Source organism: Ambystoma mexicanum, chromosome 11 (assembly GCF_040938575.1).
Source record: "Ambystoma mexicanum isolate Mex_15411 chromosome 11, UKY_AmexF1_1, whole genome shotgun sequence".
NCBI classification, from domain to species: Eukaryota; Metazoa; Chordata; class Amphibia; order Caudata; family Ambystomatidae; genus Ambystoma; species Ambystoma mexicanum.
In genome coordinates, this window is record NC_090934.1 from 1100786300 (window position 1) to 1100807266 (window position 20967).

General features: G+C 47.3%; 1 protein-coding gene across 10 annotated transcripts in view; it reads right to left on the bottom strand.

Moving 5' to 3' along the window:
- HERC1 (HECT and RLD domain containing E3 ubiquitin protein ligase family member 1) overlaps positions 1–20967 on the bottom strand; it is a 3379312-nt gene that overhangs the window by 725044 nt on the left and 2633301 nt on the right. The window lies entirely within an intron of this gene.

The following is a 20967-nucleotide window of genomic DNA, read 5'->3' on the forward strand; positions in this document are numbered from 1 at the left end:
GTTTCCTTTCTCAACACAGATTTTCTGATGGATCTCATGGTAAGGATAGATTTGCATGTGCTTGGTTCGCAGTGGACAAACATTCTAAGAGAGTTCCATATAGGAAGGCTATAAGTAGCTCCCTTGTCAATATGGTTGCAGTTTCTCTTAAGGGAGTAAAGGAAACTGCCAAACACAATGGCCATAGGATTAGTTCTGCATTTTTGTCAGGTAGTTTTTCTATGATTTTTTAAATGGAACAGTAACATTATAACCGATGCATAGCATGAAAGGAAGAAGAATTTGACATTTGCCGAGTTGTAGAACACTTTCAGGGCAAATCACCATTTGAAGGTTGTCATGGTTTTCTGGATATCAGAGGTGGACAATGGATACATGTAGGAAGCATTCTGTAAGAGGATTCAATTCAACACTACAGCTAAGTCAACGCCTAGTCTATAATACTGAATGAAAACCCTTATTGATATATCTTTATGTCCAGTTCATGCGTTCTGGATGACTACCCCTATATAACACCCCTCTCTTGGAATCCCCCTGACCCCACTGAGCCAAGAAGTAGTTCTGTTTTGCAAGTTTAAAAGGTTTATTTGATAATTTAAACAATAGATATATATATGACACTTTATAATAAATTAATAATTGAATATCACACTTAATCTGATATGATACAGATTAACAACAGAGAATCGGGCACTAGCACACTTCTTTATAATTACTAAGGAGTTGAGATGAAATGGATAAGGTAGCACACTGGTAAATAGGAACAAAAGAAGAAGGTGGTACAAAATGCTTTATAGAGTTCAAATGGATGCAAGGTTGAATGAATGAAATGCAGTATAGAAATACTCAATATGATTTCAACCAAACAATGTAATCACTTTTCTCTGGCAATCCCCTCCCCCCCTTGATGCAAGGCAAGGAAATGGAAGGAAGCACACAGTTCTCAGAAATGCAATCAACGGTAATTCAGTTCAATCCAGCAAGCTTAGACTACATAAGTTTGAAAACACAGGCCCAAATTGCTTGGATATGTGCTGGCAATGAATTAAAAATATGCTAAAAATGCTTTTAATTCCCTGTCAGAGGTTCAGGGTGAGTGGTATCTAGTTAATATTAGCTCAGCTCACACTAGCAATGATGCAGGGATAGTTAGCAGGTTAAACGAATTTCTGGCAAATGGAAGGCAAGCAGCAGCAGTTTTTACATGTGAAGAAATTTGCAAATCGCGGTAAAATTCGCGGATGCGCCGAGCGCTATTACAGGAGAACCACAAGGACTATCTCTATCGTTTTGGGGTCCTAGGAAAGCCTAGGATCTCATCTTCCAAATGAAAGTTACTGCAAGTCTCTAGCACAAACGGTTGCGGAGATATGAGCGATTAAATAAAGGTCGTTTTTCAGATTTGAAATTTTAAAGTTCAAAAAGACACGTGCAGCTTGCAACTACGAAATGACAAGTGACAGCTTTGCAAATGACAGGTGACAGTTAGGAGACAGTTCTACTTAGATTAAAATAGGTTGAATTAGATGAATTTAAACTAAGAGATTGGTTCTACACAGTTCAGCTGGGTACTCACACTATATTCTTGAGTGAAATGGGCCTCGCCATGGATCTGGTCAGGGTTTTAAACTGGACTCTGGTCTGGTCTGGCCTCTGCACTTCACAGTGATCTGGGTCAGCTCTCTCTGCTGGTCTGGGTCTCTCTGGGTACAGCACTGCTTTCTCTCTGGTCTGGTCTCTTAGTTCTGGATAGATTGAAGTCTCTAGTTTGGCTTTCTGGAGGTTTGATGGAGGTAAAGTATGGATTTCTGGATGTTGTATGGTCCGGCAGAGCGCGTTGCAGCAAATGGAATTGAAGGTCCCTATCTGTCCTGTCTGTCTGCTTTTATGTGTTTAGAATGTGGGTGTGTTCTAGCATCACTGACCCTACCTCTCTCTCAGCTTCTAATTGGTCAAACTTCCATTCATCATTTGATTGGGGAATGAACTGTGAGTCAGAGGGATGTCATTTTACAGCCTGCAGAAAGTCCACTCCTCCTGTCAACTTACACACAAATCTAGATTTGAAACAAATACATGTTTGCAGAGGTACATATTGTTTTAAAATCATATGCACCCATCATGCATTACAGGAGGTATCCCCTGTTCAAACTCTGCTCTTCCTGGGAGCTTGCATTCAGAAATGGCACATATTTCACTTTTTAACTGATTTTTCAATTTCTGACATTGACCCAACTTTACATACATGTGCGCAGGGAGTAGGGACATTAACTGATGAAGTTTCAGATTTTTAACATGCATACATTTAGAGTTATATCCACTTTTCCGCTAAAACCCCTCTGAACACGCCACCGGGTCGAAAAACCTCTTAAAATGTGGGCAGAAAAATCACAAGAATTATGGTATCATTTATAAAATTTTCACATGTCCGCTCTATGAGTTATTCATCTTTTTAAAGTTATGTTCTGGCTCCAAAGGGGTGTGGTTTACCCTCAGCACAAGGTTGAATTTCTGGTTAATCCAGTTCTGCCAAGCCAGCTTGCTCTCACAGGCAGTGCCCCTCCCAGCTCCTGCCAAGAGGAAGCTACATTTTACGACTGCGGTAATAAAAACCTTTGCCTGAGTGAAGAGGGCTTTGTTCACTCTCCTGCAGAGCACAGGTAATTCAATTATCAGATAGATGGCATATCCTTAGTGTGGGCAGCAAAAGGAAGGTTGCCTGGGAACACAGCTGTGACTCAAATTTCACTCCTGATGGGGGTAGTTGCCAGGCAGAATTCAGTTCCTTAAGCCAGTTTCAGATAAAATGTCACTTTTTGTTCCCCAGTTCTTGCATTCAAATAAAACTAAACATTTTTACATATGCAGCTAGAATGCTGATTCTAAGTGCAAAACTATGACATTTCAACAGTTACAAAGGCATGTGACACCAAACATAGGTCACTCATTTAATCTAAACATTTTCGATTTTAGTGTCTTTAAATCCAGTGCAACTTAAACTGCTGACTCCATAGCTCAGCCAGTTTTGTTATAAGCATTGTTCTGGGCTCTTCATTTCCCATATTTTGTAGGCACACAAAACTCCATTCTACCAAATGTCTGCTGGTGTTCAGTGAATATTTTGCACATATTGCAATGTTTGAAATAGGCACTTTGGCTTGCCTTCAGAGAAACACAGGGTGGTTTTAAACTGCCGGCTTTTGGATAGTGGTGAGTACTGGTACTGCACCCATTTTTGGGATTTAAGAAAATGAATTCCCAACAATTCTAGGTTGCAATTGGCAATCAGCATTGCCATTCCCAATGGTTTCAGACTACTGTGCGGGTAGTCCAATGGTGATTTTAAAGCGCTTTGAAGCTAACCGGCGCTACTGTTTTTCCTTTGGCAACCCGGCCTTTCATTCTCGCACTGGTGGGTGGCAAGTGAGGCAACCATTTTGGTGGGCGCACAAACTGCGCAGCTTTCCTGGATTTCGGCGCACATGTGGGTTTTCCGCCATCTTGAATTTTCTAAGCCCACAGCACCAAATGTTGCAGCATGATAGCTTAAACGTGGGTCAGGACACCCAACAAGCCCCCCCACGCGACTACACTTTGAATTTGAGTCGATGGGGAGTCGGGTGCACAAGGGTTTTGACCCACGCACCGGTCTGTCCGCATAATCTTCTTCCTCTTCTGTAGATGGCACAGTTCAGCATCTTCTTCTCCATCCGGTACTGATCGATCGGTTCTCCTCGCCAGTCCTGATGGGAGTATTGGGCGGTCCACTGGGCCCATTGGATCTTCGTTCCCGGTCTCCGGATCGTCCTCCTTGGCCAGTCTCAAGGTCTTCTTTCTCCTAGGACGACAAAGGAAGAGCGGCAATACCTACTCATAGACGTTTTTCCACCACTGTTGAGATGGTGGGATAGCATATGCATTTCATCATGACGAAACATTACATTCTTATTTTGATAAAAAACAGTATGACTAAGAGACAGTTTCATGCAAATCACAATATTTTAGAGACTAGATGTGGTATGTTTTATGATTGGAACAGAATTAGTCTGAGACAGTACCCGCTAGGATTCCAGAGGATTCCTCCAGTTGTTGCAGAGTGTGCCTGGGATGGCAACATTTCAACTGGTTTATGTGGACCCACTTGTCTTCCCCCTCTGCCAAAGGACCTTTGGGGATGTGGATTTTGTAGGCCACAGGGGAGATCTTGTCGATGATCTCAAAGGGTCCCTTCCATGTAGGCAAAAATTTGCGCTGCTTGGCCTGGTTCCTTTGGAAGTTGTATAGATAGACCCGGTCTCCCACCTGATATTCCTTCCTGGAAGTTTTCAGGTCATAATGGGTCTTCATGCTATCAGCTGATCTTTCTAGATTCCGCTGAGCATAAGCAAAAGCATGTTGGAGGTGTTTCCTTAAATTCTCTACATACTCATGAGTAGTGGAGGCATTTATCAGTGTCTGCTCTTGGGTCCTGTAGAGCAAATGCTGCGGAAGCACCATCTTGCGCCCGGTCATCAACTCAAATGGTGACATTTTGGTTGCAGATGAAGGGGTAGATCTGATAGCCATTAGGACCAGAGGTAATCGGATATCCCAACTTGGCCCAGAATCTGCCACAAACTTCTTTAATATGCTCACAATTGTCCGGTTATATCTCTCTACTGCCCCAGAAGAAGCAGGTCTATAAGCAATATGCAGCTTTCTCTTGACCCCCAGTATCTCCCACATCTTTGTCATTACTTCACTGGTGAAGTGGCTACCCCTGTCTGACTCAATCCTTTGAGGTAGACCAAAACGGGAAAAGATGTGGTTAATCATCAAGGCAGCTGCCGTTTCTGCCTTGCAGTTTGGGGCTGGGAGACATTCCACCCACTTGGTAAACAAGCATGTCACGGTCAACATGTACTTATTCCCCCTAGCCGAGCGAATCACAGGGCCTACAAAGTCGATTTGTAAATCTGACCATGGCAGTGTCATCCCCCTCTTTTGGAGAGGCGCACGGTGCGTGAGGGATGATGGCTGAAATTGTGCACACACAAGACACCCCTTCAAGTATTGGTCGAGGTCCTGCCCCATGTGTGGCCAGTATGCAACCTCTCTTAAGATTTCCAATGTTGTGTGAAACCCCCTATGACCGGCGGTGGCCGCATCATGGGCGTGACTTAACATCAGGCTTCGGAATGAGGTAGGAACCACCCACTGGTCGTGGCCAGCTTTGGATTTCCTTACCAACAAACCGTCTTGGTTCCGGAACATTTTTGGACATTTCATCAACACTCTTAGGTCCTCTTTCCCAATGTAATCGGTATCCGTCAGGGGAAAGTTCTCAGGGTCCTCCAGGTGCTGGTAAAATTTACCAATTATTGGATCCCCCTTCTGAGCGGTAATCAAATCAGCATCAGGGGTCTCCTTGCTCCATTGTGCAATTGAAAGGTCGTTGTGAGCATTTGTCTGGGACCTAGTGATAGCAGTGACCTGGATTTCCCCCAACAGGGACTCAATCTCAATTAGATCCCCTTGGATGGCCCCGGTTTTGGCCAGCTGATCAGCTAAGTCATTTCCAGTTTTGTCTGGTCCCTCTACTTTGGAATGACCCTTGATCTTTTTCCAATAGATAGTCATCTCATTCGAGGTGACCAGATCATCAATGTTTTGGATCAACTTCCCATGTTTCAAGGGTTTGTTGTTAGCACATAACATGCCTCTGGTTTTCCAATTAACCAGGTGCTCCACGAACCCGTTCCGTACATAATCCGAATCTGTGATTATGACCAATTCGTGGAGTTGATGCTGGACAGCAGTGAGGATGGCCTGATGCACAGCCATCAATTCTGCCACCTGACTACTTCGGGGACCAATTTTGTATCCAGCGGAGGGTTCTGGGGACTCATTCACCCATGCATTCCCTACGCCAGCCACCAGTTCTTTCTCCCCGTTGTTGTCAACATGGTAAGAGCATCCATCCACATACACAGTGGGCATTCCCTCACACTTGTCTTCTTCAAAGACTTTGTGTGGGGAATTAAGGTATGCCTCCATGTTGTCCTTGATTTTCAGACTTTCGTCCTCGAGACAGTTTTCTCTGGCACAATCATGCAAGTCAGCCAGTCCTTGCGCGAGGGGACTCTTCTTGTTTTGGCCATATCTGACCTCCACAGGAAAGCCTTGCATTGACAGAATCCAGGAAGTAATTCGGGAATTACTCACATTTCCGGCCCGGATTCTGTCACTTTGGAGATATTGCAGAGGCTGGTGTGGAGTCTCCACTATGATGTGTTCCCCCTGGATAAACGGGCGGTAATTCTTCAATGCCCACACCGTTGCCAGGAGTGCCTTCTCACAATCGTTGAATTTTTCCTCCACAGAGGATAAAGTTTTGCTCGCATAGGAGATTACTTTATTGACCTTGTCATGCTTTTGGTATAATACTGCCGTCAAGCACGTATTAGAGAACCCCGTCTCCAGGAAGAACTCCTTGTTTCTGACAGGGTAAGCTAGGCAAGGTGCTTGTGAGAGGCTTCTTTTGAGTTGTTTTACTGCCTCGGATTGTTCTGGACCCCATTCCCACTTGACCCCCCCCTTCAGGAGATGAATCAGGGGTCTGGTGATCTCTGCGTAGCCCTCAATGAACTTTCTGCTGTAATTAGTCAGTCCAAGGAGGCTCCTTAGTTCCCGCAGAGTTGTGGGGTCTTTCAGTTTCTGAAGTGCTTCCACTTTCTTTTCCTGGGGACAGAGACCCTGAGGAGTAATCTCATGCCCCAAGAAATTAACACGGGTTCTACACCACTGTGCTTTCTGAAAGGAAAGTTTTGCTCCGGCGGCCCTCAACTGTGTCAGAACATAACGGATCTCCGCTATATGTTCCTCCACAGATGAACTTTTGATGAGGACATCATCTACATAAGCCAGGTTACCCCTCGCACCCAGGTCGGGCATGGCCTTATGTAGGAAAATATTGAATTCATTGCCGGAGTTGAGGTATCCGAAGGGAGTCCGGGTCCATGTGTACTGCTGGCCCCCAAAGGTAAAAGCCAGCTTGTATTGGTCCTCCCTACTGACAGGCACAGTCCAGTATCCATTGGTCAGGTCTATTGCAGTGAATACCTGTGACCCCTGGATCTGGGCCAGCCCTTGGTCAATGTAGGGCAGAGGCCATCGGGAAGTATGGACCCGTTTGTTGAGCTCCCTGAGGTCGGCGCAGAGTCTCCACTGGCCGTTTGGCTTCAATATTCCCAGCACCGGATTATTGAAGGTGCTGTGGACTGGACGGATTATTCCCCGGGACTCAAGGTTCTTAATTATTTCAGTAAGGGACTCCATTGATGCGAGAGGCAAGCGATATTGCTTCACAAACACAGGAGTCATGCCAGGGTCCGTGGGGATTGTGGTTGTCAGTGCGACCACAGTCATATGAGTCTACCGCAAAGAGATCTTGGAAATCCAAGAAAACTTGTTTCAACTTTTGCTTTTGTTCCAGAGTCACACAGGCATCAGCTAGGTTGACTCTCTCTTCCACCATCTGCCTGAAGCCTGGAAAGACTTCTGGTTTGGCTATTTCAGCAGCCTCCTCCAGCTGGGTGGAGAAGTCCCTGGTCAGAGTGCTGATTTGGACCGGAGGCTTCAGGTGGGCAAGGCAGCCTTCATGAACTTGGAAAATCACCTCATCCCTCCTGAATTCACAAGTCACATCTTCCTTACCATAAGGGCAGGAAGTGTACACCAGGAAGTTCCCCCCATGCCGGGTAAAAATCCTGTCTGGTGTTGTATTGTCCTCACTGTCACTGTCAAAACAGTCTTTGGGGATTGGTCCTAACAGTTCATTTACAAGATCAATGGAGAAATGTCGGTCATCAACCGCCATTCCAATAATGGTGCCTGCGGCTAGAGTAATACTCTTTAAGTCGCTGTTATCCACCTCTATTGGAATGGTGTCATGTTCTATGTTGACTAATGGAGTTGGGTTTACCCCCAACCCTTGCTGTTGGAAAGAAGCATTTAGATGTATGTAAGCATCAGGGTTTTTCAACTCTTGTCCCCTTTTAACTTTCACTTCCAGGGAGAATTGTCGGGTCCTTTCTGGGATGGTGACTTCCTCTTTAACCTGAATTTCAACTGCATAAGGTAGCAATTGAGCTGACCTAAATGCTTTTTCTGGATCATCAAAGCCCATGGGATTATCCGCTAATCGGGACCAAGCTTTGAAGTTTATTAGGTCCAAACTAATGGCAAAGCGATTGAGAATGTCACTGCCTAAGTAAAAGGCGGCAGGGACGTCTCGCACGACCCAACAATTGTGGACTATGCTCTTGTTGCCAATGGAGATTTTGAGCATACACCTGCTTGGCAGGAGATGTTTGGAATTAGGTGCTCCAAGGTCCATTTCCCATTTGTCTATCAGTTTGAAGGTGGGAATGGCTGGATCTTTTGGGAGTTGGCGAAACATGGCTTCGCTGATGAAGCTCTTACCGTTGTTCACACACATTCGAGCGAGAACAGAGTCCTTCCCAACATTTAACTGAACAGGGATGAACAACTGCTCTCCAATTTGCTGAATATCAGCCAGGCTTTGAGCTGATTTCACATCTTTCTGAACTATAGGAGTGGGAGTTTCAGATTGTGGATTGGTATAGAATTTCAAAGTGTTTCCTTCCAGCGTGGAATACCACTTTAGACTGGAAGGAAGGTTGATTTTCAGAAATAGAGAGGACCCCCCATCACCAGTCTGTTGTCCTACTGCTATTACTGTCACGTCTGGAATCTGGTTGTTCTGGAAGTGAAATTCTACTTGGTCAGATTTTTGTTCAACCATGTGGCATGTGCCGTTTAAACTAACATGGTTGACACTCTGTTTTAATTTTATTGGTCGGCTAGTCTGGGTCCAGAGGACCTTGTTTACACAATCTATTAGGGGTGACAACCTTCTCAGGAGGTCATTCCCTAGTAAACAAGGGGTGCCCTCTGGGGTCACAACTATGACCGGGTGTTTCAACTTATATCGCCCAATTTTAATGTCCAAGTCTGCCGTCCCCTCGACGGGAATTTCCTTCCCGTCAAAGTTCTGTAGTTGTCCCGGAAGAGAGGTGAGAGGAATTTGGTAATTCTCTCCCCTTCCTGCATTCAGTTCATCAAAGGCCCTTCTGGACAGAAGGGTAGCTTGAGATCCAGTGTCCACCAGTGCCGAGATTGTACCCTGCCCCTGTACTTGTACCGGGGCATAATATCTTCCTTCCTTCTCCTCAAGGGGGCACAGATAATGTACATTTTTGGACAACTGGTGGGCTAACTTTCTGGTTTTGGACATTGCTAGCGAAGAGATTTGGGCAGAATTCTGTGGAGAGTCTTGGGAATCTGAAAGAAAAATTTGGCAACTGGAGATCAGAGCCATTGTGGGTTCCCCTGGCTCCGGTTCTGGGCTGCCCCCCTCTTTTTGGAGGCAGTCACCAGGATGGGTTTGAACCAGGGGATTTTCTTGCTGTTGGTTCTGGGATGAGATGGTGGGCGGCGGTAGCTCAGTCTCCACATCTCCCCAGTCTGGATTTGCATTCCTAGGGACCCATTTTTCTTTGGGAGGAGTTCCCCCCTCTCTGAAGGAGAAGATCCTTTTCTCAGGATCCTCTGAGGATCCCTCTCCCTCAAATTGGAAGATCTGTACCTCCTCCTCAAACTGAGTCTGTTTGGGTCTTTTGTTTCTCCTACCCCCCCTCTGCTCCTTAGGAGGCAGACTTTCAGGGGCAAGAGATTTTGTTTCCGGTTCCTGGGTTTCCAGGGGCTGTTTACAAGTGAGGAAGGAAGCTTCCTCCAAGGCTTTACACCCCCCTTCCCTTTGTGCCTCCTCCCTGGGAACCGGTGAGTTATCGGGGTGCTGCCCCCGTCATTGTTCTGGAGCACCAGGTCCAGAGTTGGGTACGTTCTGCGCCGGCACGCCCATCTGAGGGTTCTGCTGAGCCCTCAGTATGTGACCCAGATCCCGCGCCATGTTTTGAACCTGGCGCTCTAACTGGGAAACCCGCTCAGGCTGATACGGGGCCCTGTTTTCTCCCCTGGGCTGATCCCGGGAAGGGTAGCTATCCCTTCTTTGGTAGTACCCCTGGTTGGGAAGATTTGGGTACCCCTCCACCCTTGGCCTCCCCTCTCCCGGATTCAGTGGTCTGGGTTCAGGGAATTGGGGAAAGAAGGATGGATGGTTTTGGGGCTGAAAGTCGGGTGGATATCTGGGGAAAAAGTTCTGCCCAGGGTTTGGTAAATTTCTGCCCTCCTGTGGGAAGTTTGGAGGGAAGTTCCCTGGGTTAGGTGCTTGGCTGGATCCCCCCCCTTGGGCTGGAGGAGTCCACACATAACCCAGGATGGGTCGATTTCCCTTGTAACGGGGACTTACATAATCAGGAGAGCGAGGGACCCCATTTGTGGGGCTGCCTCCCTGGCTCCCTGTCTGTGACTGGCCCGAGGACCTTCTGGGCCTAGCATTATTAGGTGCAGGTAGGTTTTTAGGCCCCCCCATCTCCAAATCTAAAACGGGGGTGACCTTTACCTCTGCCACCTTGGCAGCAGCAGGGGTGGTGTTGGCTTTGGGGCTTTTCTGGGCATTACTTTTGCTATCTACCGGTTTCTGCACCTCATAGATCCGGGTAGCCTGTTCAATGACCCAGTCTAAAGATCTTTTCTCGTGAAAATCCCTCACGAGCTGGGTCATGATATATTTGGGCAAGGCATGGAAAAACGTATTTATGAACTCTCTACTATCTGTGCGCACCCTTCTTGTGGTCTGTGCAAAAGCCCGCTTTAACTCCTGCACAAATTCTTGTGGGGCCTGATCCTCCCCACATTGCAAATTGTAGGCTGCCTTGCGAGCCTCTTGAGGATTTCTGTGAACAGAAAAATGTTTCAAGATGGCCGCCTTATAGGTGGACCATCTTAAATGATTTTGGTCCTCCAGCCCCGCAAAGAAACTGGAGTATTCCGGGGAGAAGGTCCACTTTACATATTGAATACAGCTTTGGCTGTCCTTCAAATGGAAAGTCTCCATCATTTGTTCAAACAACTCTAGGTGCTCCCAAACAGAATACTTAGCGTTCTTATGGTAAGGCGTGATGACGCTCCTGATCGCCTTAATCTGCTTTAAGGGGTCCTTAAGCAAGGCCCTTTTTGCCTTATTGGCCTTTTTGGTTCGGGTAACCCTTGTCCATTCTTCCTCGGACTCAGAGGCACTGCTCCCAGAGGTTCCCGTCTGTTCTTCCAGGTTTTCCCGGATTCTGCGAGCCTGGGAATGGCTGGCAGACTGTGGGGACCTGGTCTCCTGTGTCCTGCGCAGTTCAGAGGAGTCTTCAGATTCCTCCTTGCTGCCAGGATTTGATGGGTACCCCCTCCACTGACCTAACTGGGCAGAGGTTTTCAGGATGCCCTTAATGGGCCTACTCTCCTGGGGTTCCCCATTGAACTGTACTGTACTTGGGTGCCCATACCCGGATGCCCACCCCTCCATTCCTGAGTGGTACTGGCCTATGAGCCCCATACTCTTAGCTGGATAGTAATCTGCCATCCCTGTGGCCCTGTGCTCATGTGCGCCAGGGGACATGGGGGTGGTAGAGTCCAGGGACTGGGGGAGATGAAGGCCCCTGGTGGTAGGGCTCCTGCGGTTATGGTCAGGAATCTCTCTTTCCCAGCGGACCTCATCTCTATCCGCCCCTACTCCCTGTTGCAACGCAAGAGCCTGCATTTGTGCTTTCAGTTCCTCTGTTAAGGCCTTACTCGACTCTATCAGTCTCTCCTGCATCGCTACCTGTTGCTGGAGCCTATCATTGTGTTGACAGAGGGCCTCATTCTCCCTCTGTGCTTCCTGGTTGGTCCTGGAGAACTGGGCCAGTCTTTGCTGCAGGAGGTTTACCACCTGGGCAATGTCCCTATTGGCCTGCTCCATTCTTGCTAGAGCATCTTCCACCCTTCTGGTGTGCTCTACCAAGTTCTGGTTTTCTTTTTGGAGGTCACCCAGCCCCTGGTGGGCCAGGTGATTTTCTTCCATTTTTCTTTTTAAATGGCAGACTTCCTGGCCTAAGGTATCCCTTTCCTGACTAAGAGCCTGCATCTGTGCCGCCAGGTCGTCCCTTTGCCTTTGGAAGGCACCAGCATTCTGGCGCTCCTGATCAAACTCTGCCTGGGTATCCAGGTCTTTCAGAATTAGTTTGTTGCTCTCTGCCTTCACTCTATCTAGGTGGCCTTGCAGGGTGACTACCTGCTCAGCACATACCCTGTTGAAGTCCAGTTGTTGCTCCAGCTTTTTCTGGTTTTGCAGTAGGGAGTCCAAACCTTCTTGGTATTCCTTCTGCAAGGCCAGAAATCTGGTATCCTGTTCTACCTTTTCCTGTTGCAGCACATCCATATCCTTCTTTATTTTAATGATGTGCTGCCTACTATCATCTTCTGACTCCTGGCTCCTCTGCAGCCTCTGCTCAGAAGAGACCAGGTCAGATTGGACCTTCTCTAACGCCATCTGTTGCCTATTTGCCAGATTTTGGCTTTCAGCACATCTATCCTGCATGTCTCCCATATATAGGTACAGGTATGCCGCTATCCTAACAATCTTGTCGTGTTCATCTTTGGCCTTAGGAGCCATATATAGTTCACTCAGGGCCACATGTAAGGGACCCTGATCTCTATATATATATCTGACCCTGTTTCAGTGACCTGTCGCGTGATGGCCTGCAACCAGGCATCCTGGCCCTGCTCAGTCCATTCACCTCTCACAAATAGCTTATGCAAGAGGTGCTCTCTGGCTATTTTCATGTCTACTAAGGTCGTCATTCTAGAGATTGGTCTCTGTCCTGACTTACGGAAGTTAGTATTTTATTTTTGCAGAACAGAACTTTTCTTGGAGTGTCCCTTTTGAGGAATGCTTTACAGCGTAATGCAGCGTGGTGATCCGACCGGATGTATGTATCCCGTCAGTTAGCACACTGTATTAAGCTGCACAAGTGGTATTCTAACCCAAACGTCCGGCTCGAGCCCCCAATTTGTAAGAGGATTCAATTCAACACTACAGCTAAGTCAACGCCTAGTCTATAATACTGAATGAAAACCCTTATTGATATATCTTTATGTCCAGTTCATGCGTTCTGGATGACTACCCCTATATAACACCCCTCTCTTGGAATCCCCCTGACCCCACTGAGCCAAGAAGTAGTTCTGTTTTGCAAGTTTAAAAGGTTTATTTGATAATTTAAACAATAGATATATATATGACACTTTATAATAAATTAATAATTGAATATCACACTTAATCTGATACGATACAGATTAACAACAGAGAATCGGGCACTAGCACACTTCTTTATAATTACTAAGGAGTTGAGATGAAATGGATAAGGTAGCACACTGGTAAATAGGAACAAAAGAAGAAGGTGGTACAAAATGCTTTATAGAGTTCAAATGGATGCAAGGTTGAATGAATGAAATGCAGTATAGAAATACTCAATATGATTTCAACCAAACAATGTAATCACTTTTCTCTGGCAATCCCCTCCCCCCCTTGATGCAAGGCAAGAAAATGGAAGGAAGCACACAGTTCTCAGAAATGCAATCAACGGTAATTCAGTTCAATCCAGCAAGCTTAGACTACATAAGTTTGAAAACACAGGCCCAAATTGCTTGGATATGTGCTGGCAATGAATTAAAAATATGCTAAAAATGCTTTTAATTCCCTGTCAGAGGTTCAGGGTGAGTGGTATCTAGTTAATATTAGCTCAGCTCACACTAGCAATGATGCAGGGATAGTTAGCAGGTTAAACGAATCTCTGGCAAATGGAAGGCAAGCAGCAGCAGTTTTTACATGTGAAGAAATTTGCAAATCGCGGTAAAATTCGCGGATGCGCCGAGCGCTATTACAGGAGAACCACAAGGACTATCTCTATCGTTTTGGGGTCCTAGGAAAGCCTAGGATCTCATCTTCCAAATGAAAGTTACTGCAAGTCTCTAGCACAAACGGTTGCGGAGATATGAGCGATTAAATAAAGGTCGTTTTTCAGATTTGAAATTTTAAAGTTCAAAAAGACACGTGCAGCTTGCAACTACGAAATGACAAGTGACAGCTTTGCAAATGACAGGTGACAGTTAGGAGACAGTTCTACTTAGATTAAAATAGGTTGAATTAGATGAATTTAAACTAAGAGATTGGTTCTACACAGTTCAGCTGGGTACTCACACTATATTCTTGAGTGAAATGGGCCTCGCCATGGATCTGGTCAGGGTTTTAAACTGGACTCTGGTCTGGTCTGGTCTGGCCTCTGCACTTCACAGTGATCTGGGTCAGCTCTCTCTGCTGGTCTGGGTCTCTCTGGGTACAGCACTGCTTTCTCTCTGGTCTGGTCTCTTAGTTCTGGATAGATTGAAGTCTCTAGTTTGGCTTTCTGGAGGTTTGATGGAGGTAAAGTATGGATTTCTGGATGTTGTATGGTCCGGCAGAGCGCGTTGCAGCAAATGGAATTGAAGGTCCCTATCTGTCCTGTCTGTCTACTTTTATGTGTTTAGAATGTGGGTGTGTTCTAGCATCACTGACCCTACCTCTCTCTCAGCTTCTAATTGGTCAAACTTCCATTTATCATTTGATTGGGGAATGAACTGTGAGTCAGAGGGATGTCATTTTACAGCCTGCAGAAAGTCCACTCCTCCTGTCAACTTACACACAAATCTAGATTTGAAACAAATACATGTTTGCAGAGGTACATATTGTTTTAAAATCATATGCACCCATCATGCATTACAGGAGGTATCCCCTGTTCAAACTCTGCTCTTCCTGGGAGCTTGCATTCAGAAATGGCACATATTTCACTTTTTAACTGATTTTTCAATTTCTGACATTGACCCAACTTTACATACATGTGCGCAGGGAGTAGGGACATTAACTGATGAAGTTTCAGATTTTTAACATGCATACATTTAGAGTTATATCCACTTTTCCACTAAAACCCCTCTGAACACGCCACCGGGTCGAAAAACCTCTTAAAATGTGGGCAGAAAAATCACAAGAATTATGGTATCATTTATAAAATTTTCACATGTCCGCTCTATGAGTTATTCATCTTTTTAAAGTTATGTTCTGGCTCCAAAGGGGTGTGGTTTACCCTCAGCACAAGGTTGAATTTCTGGTTAATCCAGTTCTGCCAAGCCAGCTTGCTCTCACAGACAGTGCCCCTCCCAGCTCCTGCCAAGAGGAAGCTACATTTTACGACTGCGGTAATAAAAACCTTTGCCTGAGTGAAGAGGGCTTTGTTCACTCTCCTGCAGAGCACAGGTAATTCAATTATCAGATAGATGGCATATCCTTAGTGTGGGCAGCAAAAGGAAGGTTGCCTGGGAACACAGCTGTGACTCAAATTTCACTCCTGATGGGGGTAGTTGCCAGGCAGAATTCAGTTCCTTAAGCCAGTTTCAGATAAAATGTCACTTTTTGTTCCCCAGTTCTTGCATTCAAATAAAACTAAACATTTTTACATATGCAGCTAGAATGCTGATTCTAAGTGCAAAACTATGACATTTCAACAGTTACAAAGGCATGTGACACCAAACATAGGTCACTCATTTAATCTAAACATTTTCGATTTTAGTGTCTTTAAATCCAGTGCAACTTAAACTGCTGACTCCATAGCTCAGCCAGTTTTGTTATAAGCATTGTTCTGGGCTCTTCATTTCCCATATTTTGTAGGCACACAAAACTCCATTCTACCAAATGTCTGCTGGTGTTCAGTGAATATTTTGCACATATTGCAATGTTTGAAATAGGCACTTTGGCTTGCCTTCAGAGAAACACAGGGTGGTTTTAAACTGCCGGCTTTTGGATAGTGGTGAGTACTGGTACTGCACCCATTTTTGGGATTTAAGAAAATGAATTCCCAACAATTCTAGGTTGCAATTGGCAATCAGCATTGCCATTCCCAATGGTTTCAGACTACTGTGCGGGTAGTCCAATGGTGATTTTAAAGCGCTTTGAAGCTAACCGGCGCTACTGTTTTTCCTTTGGCAACCCGGCCTTTCATTCTCGCACTGGTGGGTGGCAAGTGAGGCAACCATTTTGGTGGGCGCACAAACTGCGCAGCTTTCCTGGATTTCGGCGCACATGTGGGTTTTCCGCCATCTTGAATTTTCTAAGCCCACAGCACCAAATGTTGCAGCATGATAGCTTAAACGTGGGTCAGGACACCCAACAAGCCACATAACCACAATCTCTTGTTTTCCTATGATTACATGTTTTTGTGTGCTCAAATACAGACACCAGTAGGGAGATAGGGACATAAGTGAGGTAGAGCAGGCAGAGAAAGGGTGCTGTTAAGGTTAATAGATGGGTTAGTGGATCAAAATATCTTAGATGGATAGATGAGGAATGGAAGAAGGAAATGGTTTAAGTTACTTACCTGTAACTCTTGCATGGATTCAGTTTAGCTTTAGACTGACAACTGCTTGTCTCTTCTATAACCAATAATTTTTGCTTTGGGTCATACTGCCCCCAGACAAAGACACTCGTCCTCCTAAGATCCAGCCCTGGTGGCCATCTTCAGATTCGGTAGAGCATGTAAAGTGGTAGTATGAACCAAGAAGAGCCACAGAGGGGAAGAGGGAAGTTTCGCATGTGAATCCATGCAAGACCCATACTGGTAAGTAACTTAAACCTTCTCCAGCATGGGGTCTTGCATGGATTCACATGCTCATGAATATGATTACACAGCAGTACATATACACAATCACAGGAGGTGGCAATGCTCAACAGAAGCAATACACTTACCCCTGGAACAGACTCACCTCAAACATACAGGTCGGGTAGCACTGCTGGCCAACCCAGGACTCCTCCCTGGAATCCCTGTCGTTGCAGTAGAATCTCGTGAAGGTGTGGGTAGACCATGTCGCAGCCTCACAGATGTTGAGCAGGGGAACACTGGAGAGAAAAGCAGTCGTCGCTGCGATGGCTCTGGTGGAGTGGGCTCTCGGCCGGCCTGGAAGAGGTCTGTTCGCCACACGACAGTGCATGATATAGTCCCACTATCAATCTGGCCCGGCCTCCCTTGGCCCTGCGCCCGCACCCAGTTGCAAGGCTAAAAACCTGGGGGTGTCATCTTTAATTCCACCCTCTCCTTTTCCTCCCACATCTCTGACATCTCTAAAAAGCTTAACTATCAGGTACACCTCCTCAGAGGTACTCTACCTTTTCTCACTTTCCCCTAGCGGCTCACTGTGTCGAGAGCCCTGGTTCTCTCTAGGCTGGACTATTGCAACAGCCACTTCCTCAACCTCTCCTTCTGCCGTGCACCCTCTCTAACTTATCCAGACTAGAACTGCAAGTCTTACCCGTGGTCTCAAGCCCAGAGACTGCATCTCTCCGGCGCTAAAAGCCCTTCACTGACTCCCCGTGACTGCGAGGATCAAGTTCAAGACTCTTTGCATTGTCCAAAAGGCTTTCTGGAGCCAGGGACCTAACTACCTGCAACGCTGCCTACCTAAATACTGTCCCTCATGAGCCCTCCATTCATCTACCTACAACCTTCTGTGAGTGAGCCAGTTCTCCAAGCAAGGATTTGGAGGTAGATCCTTATACTCAGCAAGTGCCTCCTTTTGGGATAGCCTCCCTACCGTCCTCCGCCTTGAGCCCGATCTTCTTAAGTTTCGGAAACTCCTGAATACCTTCCTTTTCTCCTCTGCCCTGCTAACCTAGCATCTACTCTTTCCCGGCTTCCCTCCTTCCCTCACTCCTCCCCCTAACAGCTTGCAGACTGGCTGCCTGGTGTACCTCAGAGTCTCACCGGTCCTGGGCACCCCAATAGTCCCCTCTTTGCACTTGCCTCAGGGCCCTAAAACCTACCCACCCTCACAACACTTGAGAAACTAACCCATGAGACTGGCTCTCTCTGCACTTACCCCAGTCTTCACCGACCGGGTGCACTTTCACCCCCCCTTCCCTGCATTTGCACTTGGACTATCCAAATGCACCGTTTCCGAAGATTGTCTATTCCCCCTTGTCTTCACCCCTAATTGTACTGTAAATCCGCAGAAACACTGTCAGGCCTATTTGCTGTGTCTCAACTTGTTAAATGTATTATACGCACTTACTGTGCCTGTGCAGACCATTATCGTTTCAGAATTTCAATGACGCTGAGCGACTGTTGTTTTTTGCCCCATGTCCCCACCGTCCTTGAGCGCTTTGAAACACTTGCCTGTGCATAGGCGCTATATAAATAAACAATACCATACCCTACTCTACCATACAGCCAGAGAGCCACCTTGATATGGAAGCCTTAGACAGGCCGTTCCCATATCCCAAAGGTCCAAAATTGACAAAGAGCTGAGATGTCTTCCGAAAATCCTTTGAGCGTGCCACTTGAAACTTCAAGGCATGAGCTAAGTCCAGCGAATGCAACGCCCTTCCCACAGGCATAGCAGGGTTCAGAAAGAACTGGCAGAACCAGAGGCTTGTAAAGATGGAACCCCGAAGGAACCTTTGGCATAAAGGTGGGACGAGTCTGCAGCACCACATTTGTAGCGTGGAAGGTCAAGTACGGCTGCTTGCAGGAGAGAGCCTGGATCTTTCAGACTCTCCTAGCTGAGGTGATGGCGACCAGAACGCTTTCTTCTACCAGAGAAATTTCAGCAGGGCTCGAAGCATCAGCACAAATGGAGGCCACATGAGCTTAGACAACACTACATTGAGCTCCCAAGCCGGGGCAGGAGCCTTCACCAGCGGCAATGTCCTGAAGAGGTGCTTGAGGAACTCCTTGACAAACCTGTGAGACCAAAGGGAGAGCTGTTCTGGTGCCCGGGTGTACCAGGATATGGTAGCCAGATGAATCTTGGAGGCAAGAGCCAGCCCAGCCTTGGCTAACAAAAGCAGGTACTTAAGAAGCTGCTGAGCCATCACCCGCAGAGGCGTGATCTTCTGAGTCTTGCACCCCACTGTGAAGCACTTCCATTTGTGACTGTAACAAGCCAAGTAGAGGAAGGTCTGGCCTTGGCCAGGACCTTCTTGAACTGCAGCGGCAGGGAATAGTGCCCAAACTTTAGGGCTGCAGGAGCCAGGTCTTGAGGCTCAGCGACGCTGGCTTGTGGCACAGTATTGTTAAGTTTTCTCTGTAGAGAAGGTCGGGCAGCAGAGGCCGCCGTATGGACGGAGCCGCGGACAGATGGAGAAGGTCCGGGTACCAGATCGGCCGCGGTCACGCCGGTGCATTGAGGACCATCATGTAATGGCAATGTCCGAGTGTATTGATCGCACGTAACAGGAGCGGAAGGAAGGTGTACAGGTAGAGCCCATTCCACGGGAATTAGAAGGCATCCCCCAGACTCCTCGGCTCAGGGTACCTGCTGGCAAACTGCAGGCATTTTGAGTTGCCAGCTGTCGTGAAGAGGTCGATCTGGGGAGGACCCGACCTGCTGAACAGATGAGACACCTGCGCTTGCTGAAGCCCCCACTCGAGACAGGACCGCAGCTCCCTGCTGAGCGAATCTGCAATGGTCTTCTTGGAGCCTAACAGGTGAAAGGGGATGAGGAACATGTACTGAAGAAAGGCACAGCACCGCATAGCCTGTGCTTCTCTTAAGTGGGGGAGCGCGACCGACCTTGCTTCCGGATGTAGAACATAGTGGTGGTGTTGTCTATGATGAGCCGCACCACCTTCCCCCTTCAGCGGCATCTGGAATGGCTTGATTGCCCAGAAGACCGCTCAGTGTTCCAGGACGTTTATGTGCAAGCCCTTCTCCTCTGGGTGCCAGAGGCCTCTGGCGTGAAACTGCCCTGTGTGGGCTCCCCAAAACTCTAGGGAGGTGTCCGTGGTGACCGTGGACTGCTACGATGGAATCCGAAAAGGTGCTCCTCGAGTGAGTTGTGGACGCACTGCCTACCATTGCAGAACCTGCAGGAATGCTCGGTTGAGGGTGATCTTGTCTGCCCAAGTGCCTGAGACTTGCTGCCGTCTAGGAATTCCTGGAGAGGCCACATCTGGAGCCAGTAGAAGGGGACCAGATGGATGCAGGAAGACATCATGCCCAACAGAGACTTGATGGACCGGACTGTTGCAATGGATACTGCTGGCAGCCGCTGAATGTTCTCCAGGATGGCCCTCACCCTCTCCTCTGAGGGGGTTGGCCAGACATGCAGACATGCAACCGTGTTGAGACGGGCACCCAGGAACAGAGCGTTCTGAGATGGCACCATGCAGAACTTCAAATAGTTGATCGAGAAGCCCATGGAAGACAGTAGTCGGATGGTGTCCGCTGTGTAATGGGTCGGCAGTGCGTGAGAGCAGGAACTAATGAGCCAGTCATCCAGATAAGGGCAGACGTGTATGTCCTTGTTGCATAGGTGCACCACTACTCGGGCCAAACAAAGAACTTACAATGTTTTCGATGAATGGGGGATGTGGAAACATGAGTCTTCCAGGTCCAGAGTTGCCAGAAAGTCCCCTTCCTCCAGCTGGCCGAGCACGTGCTGCAACATGACCATCCTGAACTTTTGGGACTTGAAGAACTTGTTTAGGCGTCTTAAGTCTAGTATCGTTCACCACCATCCTGACTCTAAAGTAGTGCACCTCCAGAGCCCTGGAGGCACTGAGGTACTGGCTCTATTGCCACTTTTCTGAACATGGCCTGAATCTCTGAAAGCAGTTGGGCCGTGTGAAGTTCTTTACGCGCGACAGGAGCAAGGCGAGGGCACCTGTGTTGAAATTCCACAGCGTGCCCTTGCTGAAGAACGTGCAACACCCACTTGTCTGTATTGATGTTCCTCCACTGTTCGACAAAGTTAGATAGGCAGCCTCCCACTAGGGTGCGAAAGTGGGGGTGCAGATTCACCCTGGTTCAGGTCTACTTGGGCGTCTGTGTCCAGGCCTGTGGACGACGCCTCCGCTGCCATAGGCCTGGCAGCGCCCCCTGTAGGCTTCCTGGGTGGTGGAGCGAGAGGGCTGACGGTAGGGGTAGTGTACACCTTGGAGGACCCAGAGACTC